Here is a 6,647-nt window from a genome sequence, read left to right as displayed (position 1 = left end):
CGGATCCCCATCTCTTGCTATGAACTGGCAAAACAGCAGAATCCCCTTGACAATCTTGATTTCTCAAGGGAAATGAGAGAACAGTATACACCATCCAAGATATTAAAATATTGTCAAGGCCCAACACGGCTGAATACTCTGATGAGATGGCCTGTGAGGCGCCGCCTTTCAACTTTTCCCCCTTAGTATGGTGGTCAGTAACATGCGGGAGACTGCGGAGGGGGTCATTTTTTTAATTGGGAACTGATGTGCTTTTACTCAATTCGGGAACGTCACAAGCCAAATTTGTAGTATTTTGCACGAATTGCAAGAGATGTTTAAAAGTCGACGGTTGAAGTGGAAGCTCGTATTGAGTTTGCTAGAGAACGATTTGCTAAGCCTTTGATAGCTCAGTTGGTAGAGCGGAGGACTGTAGTGGTAAAACAGGCATCCTTAGGTCGCTGGTTCAAATCCGGCTCGAAGGACTTTTGCCAAATGCACATTTTATTGAATACTTGGAAAGTAAAATACTTGGAAAGTAAAATAACAGACAATTTATAATTATATTATATTTCATCACTGAAAATAGTTGCCTTTTGCTTTGAGGCTGTGGCCACGTTATTTTTCTGTCCGACACCAATCTTCGTTGGTTTCCTGTGAGGTATTTTGGATCCCCATCTCTTGCTATGAACTGACAAAACAGCAGAATCCCCTTGACAATCTTGATTTCTCAAGGGAAATGGGAGGACACTATACACCATCCAAGATATTAAAATATTGTCAAGGCCGAACACTGATGAATACTCTGAGGAGATGGCCTGTGAGGCGCCGCCTTTCAACTTTTCCTCCTTTGTATGGTGGTCAGTAACATGCGGGAGACTGCGGAGGGGGTCATTTTTTAAATTGTGAACTGATGTGCTTTTACTCAATTCGGGAACCTCACAAGCCAAATTTGTAGTATTTTGCACGAATTGCAAGAGATGTTTGAATGTCGACGGTTGAAGTGGAAGCTCGTATTGAGCTTGCTAGAGACTGATTTCCCAAGCCTTCGATAGCTCAGTTGGTAGAGCGGAGGACTGTAGTGATAAAACAGGCACCCTTAGGTCGCTGGTTCAAATCCGGCTCGAAGGACTTTTGCCAAATGCACATTTTATTGAATACTTGGAAAGTAAAATACTTGGAAAGTAAAATAACAGACAATTTATAATTATATTATATTTCATCACTGAAAATAGATGCCTTTTGCTTTGAGGCTGTGGCCACGTTATGTTTCTGTCCAACACGAATCTTCATTGGTTTCATGTGAGGTGTTTTGGATCCCCATCTCTTGCTATGAACTGGCAAAACAGCATAATCCCCTTGACAATCTTGATTTCTCAAGGAAAATGAGAGAACACTATACACCATCCAAGATATTAAAATATTGTCAAGGCCCAACGCGGCTGAATACTCTGAGGAGATGGCCTGTGAGGCGCCGCCTTTCAACTTTTCCTCCTTTGTATGGTGGTCAGTAACATGCGGGAGACTGCGGAGGGGGTCATTTTTTAAATTGTGAACTGATGTGCTTTTACTCAATTCGGGAACCTCACAAGCCAAATTTGTAGTATTTTGCACGAATTGCAAGAGATGTTTGCATGTCGACGGTTGAAGTGGAAGCTCGAATTGAGCTTGCTAGAGGACAGTTTGCCAAGCCTTCGATAGCTCAGTTGGTAGAGGAGAGGACTGTAGTGGTAAAACAGGCATCCTTAGGTCGCTGGTTCAAATCCGGCTCGAAGGACTTTTGCCAAATGCAAATTTTATTGAATACTTGGAAAGTAAAATACTTGGAAAGTAAAATAACAGACAATTTATAATTATATTATATTTCATCACTGAAAATAGATGCCTTTTGCTTTGAGGCTGTGGCCACGTTATGTTTCTGTCCAACACGAATCTTCATTGGTTTCATGTGAGGTGTTTTGGATCCCCATCTCTTGCTATGAACTGGCAAAACAGCATAATCCCCTTGACAATCTTGATTTCTCAAGGAAAATGAGAGAACACTATACACCATCCAAGATATTAAAATATTGTCAAGGCCCAACGCGGCTGAATACTCTGAGGAGATGGCCTGTGAGGTGCCGCCTTTCAACTTTTCTCCCTTAGTATGGTGGTCAGTAACATGCGGGAGACTGCGGAGGGGGTCATTTTTTTAATTGGGAACTGATGTGCTTTTACTCAATTCGGGAACCTCACAAGCCAAATTTGTAGTATTTTGCACGAATTGCAAGAGATGTTTACAAGTCGACGGTTGAAGTGGAAGCTCGTATTGAGTTTGCTAGAGAATGATTTGTCAAGCCTTCGATAGCTCAGTTGGTAGAGCGGAGGACTATAGTGGTACAACAGGCATCCTTAGGTCGCTGGTTCAAATCCAGATTGTAGGACTTTTGCCAAATGCAAATTTTATTGAATACTTGGAAAGTAAAATGCTTGGAAAATAAAATAACAGACAATTTATAATTATATTATATTTCATCACTGAAAATAGATGCCTTTTGCTTTGAGGCTGTGGCCACGTTATGTTTCTGTTCAACACCAATCTTCATTGGTTTCCTGTGAGGTGTTTTGGATCCCCATCTCTTGCTATGAACTGGCAAAACAGCAGAATCCCCTTGACAATCTTGATTTCTCAAGGGATATGGGAGAACACTATACACCATCCAAGATATTAAAATATTGTCAAGGCCCAACACGGCTGAATACTCTGAGGAGATGGCCTGTGAGGTGCCGCCTTTCAACTTTTCCCCCTTAGTATGGTGGTCAGTAACATGCGGGAGACTGCGGAGGGGGTCATTTATTTAATTGGGAACTGATGTGCTTTTACTCAATTCGGGAACCTCACAAGCCAAATTTGTAGTATTTTGCACGAATTGCAAGAGATGTTTACAAGTTGACGGTTGAAGTGGAAGCTCGTATTGAGTTTGCTAGAGAATGATTTGCCCAGCCTTCGATAGCTCAGTTGGTAGAGCGGGGGACTGTAGTGGTACAACAGGCATCCTTAGGTCGCTGGTTCAAATCCGGCTCGAAGGACTTTTGCCAAATGCAAATTTTATTGAATACTTGGAAAGTAAAATACTTGGAAAGTAAAATAACAGACAATTTATAATTATATCATATTTCATCACTGAAAATAGATGCCTTTTGCTTTGAGGCTGTAGCCACGTTATGTTTCTGTCCAACACCAATCTTCATTGTTTTCCTGTGAGGTGTCTTGGATCCCCATCTCTTGCTATGAAATGGCAAAACAGCAGAATCCCCTTGACAATCTTGATTTCTCAAGGGAAATGAGAGAACACTATACACCATCCAAGATATTAAAATATTGTCAAGGCCCAACACGGCTGAATACTCTGAGGAGATGGCCTGTGAGGCGCCGCCTTTCAACTTTTCCCCCTTAGTATGGTGGTCAGTAACATGCGGGAGACTGCGGAGGGGGTCATTTTTTTAATTGAGAACTGATGTGCTTTTACTCAATTCGGGAACCTCACAAGCCAAATTTGTAGTATTTTGCACGAATTGCAAGAGATGTTTGAATGTCGACGGTTGAAGTGGAAGCTCGTATTGAGCTTGCTAGAGAATGATTTGCCAAGCCTTCGATAGCTCAGTTGGTAGAGCAGAGGACTGTAGTGGTAAAACAGGCATCCTTAGGTCGCTGGTTCAAATCCAGATTGAAGGACTTTTGCCAAATGCAAATTTTATTGAATACTTGGAAAGTAAAATGCTTGGAAAATAAAATAACAGACAATTTATAATTATATTATATTTCATCACTGAAAATAGATGCCTTTTGCTTTGAGGCTGTGGCCACGTTATGTTTCTGTCCGACACCAATCTTCGTTGGTTTCCTGTGAGGTGTTTTGGATCCCCATCTCTTGCTATGAACTGACAAAACAGCAGAATCCCCTTGACAATCTTGATTTCTCAAGGGAAATGGGAGAACACTATACACCATCCAAGATATTAAAATATTGTCAAGGCCCAACACGGCTGAATACTCTGAGGAGATGGCCTGTGAGGCGCGCCTTTCAACTTTTCCCCCTTAGTATGGTGGTCAGTAACATGCGGGAGACTGCGGAGGGGGTCATTTTTTTAATTGGGAACTGATGTGCTTTTACTCAATTCGGGAACCTCACAAGCCAAATTTGTAGTATTTTGCACGAATTGCAAGAGATGTTTACAAGTCGACGGTTGAAGTGGAAGCTCGTATTGAGTTTGCTAGAGAATGATTTGCCAAGCCTTCGATAGCTCGTCGCTGGTTCAAATCCGGCTCAAAGGACTTTTGCCAAATGCACATTTTATTGAATACTTGGAAAGTAAAATACTTGGAAAGTAAAATAACAGACAATTTATAATTATATTATATTTCATCACTGAAAATAGATGCCTTTTGCTTTGAGGCTGTGGCCACGTTATTTTTCTGTCCGTCACCAATCTTCGTTTGTTTCCTGTGAGGTATTTTGGATCCCCATCTCTTGCTATGAACTGACAAAACAGCAGAATCCCCTTGACAATCTTGATTTCTCAAGGGAAATGGGAGAACACTATACACCATCCAAGATATTAAAATATTGTCAAGGCCGAACACTGATGAATACTCTGAGGAGATGGCCTGTGAGGCGCCGCCTTTCAACTTTTCCTCCTTAGTATGGTGGTCAGTAACATGCGGGAGACTGCGGAGGGGGTCATTTTTTTAATTGTGAACTGATGTGCTTTTACTCAATTCGGGAACCTCACAAGCCAAATTTGTAGTATTTTGCACGAATTGCAAGAGATGTTTACAAGTCGACGGTTGAAGTGGAAGCTCGTATTGAGTTTGCTAGAGAATGATTTGCCAAGCCTTCGAAAGCTCAGTTGGTAGAGCGGAGGACTGTAGTGGTAAAACAGGCATCCTTAGGTCGCTGGTTCAAGTCCGGCTCGAAGGACTTTTGCCAAATGCAAATTTTATTGAATACTTGGAAAGTAAAATACTTGGAAAATAAAATAACAGACAATTTATAATTATATGATATTTCATCACTGAAAATAGATGCCTTTTGCTTTGAGGCTGTGGCCACGTTATGTTTCTGTCCAACACCAATCTTCATTGGTTTCCTGTTAGGTGTTTCGGATCCCCATCTCTTGCTATGAACTGGCAAAACAGCAGAATCCCCTTGACAATCTTGATTTCTCAAGGGAAATGAGAGAACAGTATACACCATCCAAGATATTAAAATATTGTCAAGGCCCAACACGGCTGAATACTCTGAGGAGATGGCCTGTGAGGCGCCGCCTTTCAACTTTTCCCCCTTAGTATGGTGGTCAGTAACATGCGGGAGACTGCGGAGGGGGTCATTTTTTCAATTGGGAACTGATGTGCTTTTACTCAATTCGGGAACGTCACAAGCCAAACTTGTAGTATTTTGCACGAATTACAAGAGATGTTTACAAGTCGACGGTTGAAGTGGAAGCTCGTATTGAGTTTGCTAGAAAACGATTTGCCAAGCCTTCGATAGCTCAGTTGGTAGAGCGGAGGACTGTAGTGGTAAAACAGGCATTCTTAGGTCGCTGGTTCAAATCCGGCTAGAAGGACTTTTGCCAAATGCACATTTTATTGAATACTTGGAAAGTAAAATACTTGGAAAGTAAAATAACAGACAATTTATAATTATATTATATTTCATCACTGAAAATAGATGCCTTTTGCTTTGAGGCTGTGGCCACGTTATTTTTATGTCCGACACCAATCTTCGTTGGTTTCCTGTGAGGTATTTTGGATCCCCATCTCTTGCTATGAACTGACAAAACAGCAGAATCCCCTTGACAATCTTGATTTCTCAAGGGAAATGGGAGAACACTATACACCATCCAAGATATTAAAATATTGTCAAGGCCGAACACTGATGAATACTCTGAGGAGATGGACTGTGAGGCGCCGCCTTTCAACTTTTCCTCCTTTGTATGGTGGTCAGTAACATGCGGGAGACTGCGGAGGGGGTCATTTTTTTAATTGTGAACTGATGTGCTTTTACTCAATTCGGGAACCTCACAAGCCAAATTTGTAGTATTTTGCACGAATTGCAAGAGATGTTTGAATGTCGACGGTTGAAGTGGAAGCTCGTATTGAGCTTGCTAGAGACTGATTTGCCAAGCCTTCAATAGCTCAGTTGGTAGAGCGGAGGACTGTAGTGGTAAAACAGGCATCCTTAGGTGGCTGGTTCAAATCCAGCTCGAAGAACTTTTGCCAAATGCACATTTTATTGAATACTTGGAAAGTAAAATACTTGGAAAGGAAAATAACAGACAATTTATAATTATATTATATTTCATCATTGAAAATAGATGCCTTTTGCTTTGAGGCTGTGACCACGTTATTTTTCTGTCCAACACGAATCTTCATTGGTTTCCTGTGAGGTGTTTTGGATCCCCATCTCTTGCTATGAACTGGCAAAACAGCAGAATCCCCTTGACAATCTTGATTTCTCAAGGGAAATGAGAGAACACTATACACCATCCAAGATATTAAAATATTGTCAAGGCCCAACGCGGCTGAATACTCTGAGGAGATGGCCTGTGAGGTGCCTCCTTAGTATGGTGGTCAGTAACATGCGGGAGACTGCGGAGGTGGTCATTTTTTTAATTGGGAACTGATG

The 6,647-nt window shown here is 41.5% G+C and overlaps 2 non-coding genes across 2 annotated transcripts; both read left to right on the top strand.

Moving 5' to 3' along the window:
- Nucleotides 1-378: 378 nt before the first annotated feature.
- On the top strand, nt 379-464 carry TRNAY-GUA (transfer RNA tyrosine (anticodon GUA)). The gene is given in 2 exon segments: nt 379-415; nt 429-464. It is a non-coding gene; the product is annotated as a tRNA-Tyr (tRNA).
- A 1,852-nt stretch (nt 465-2,316) lies between these two features.
- Nucleotides 2,317-2,402, top strand: TRNAY-AUA (transfer RNA tyrosine (anticodon AUA)). Its single transcript is given in 2 exon segments — nt 2,317-2,353; nt 2,367-2,402. It is a non-coding gene; the product is annotated as a tRNA-Tyr (tRNA).
- The last annotated feature ends 4,245 nt before the right edge of the window (nt 2,403-6,647 follow it).

Source organism: Ambystoma mexicanum, chromosome 1p, assembly GCF_040938575.1.
Source record: "Ambystoma mexicanum isolate Mex_15411 chromosome 1p, UKY_AmexF1_1, whole genome shotgun sequence".
In the NCBI taxonomy this organism is placed as follows: domain Eukaryota; kingdom Metazoa; phylum Chordata; class Amphibia; order Caudata; family Ambystomatidae; genus Ambystoma; species Ambystoma mexicanum.
This window is presented reverse-complemented; position numbering and strand designations above follow the sequence as displayed.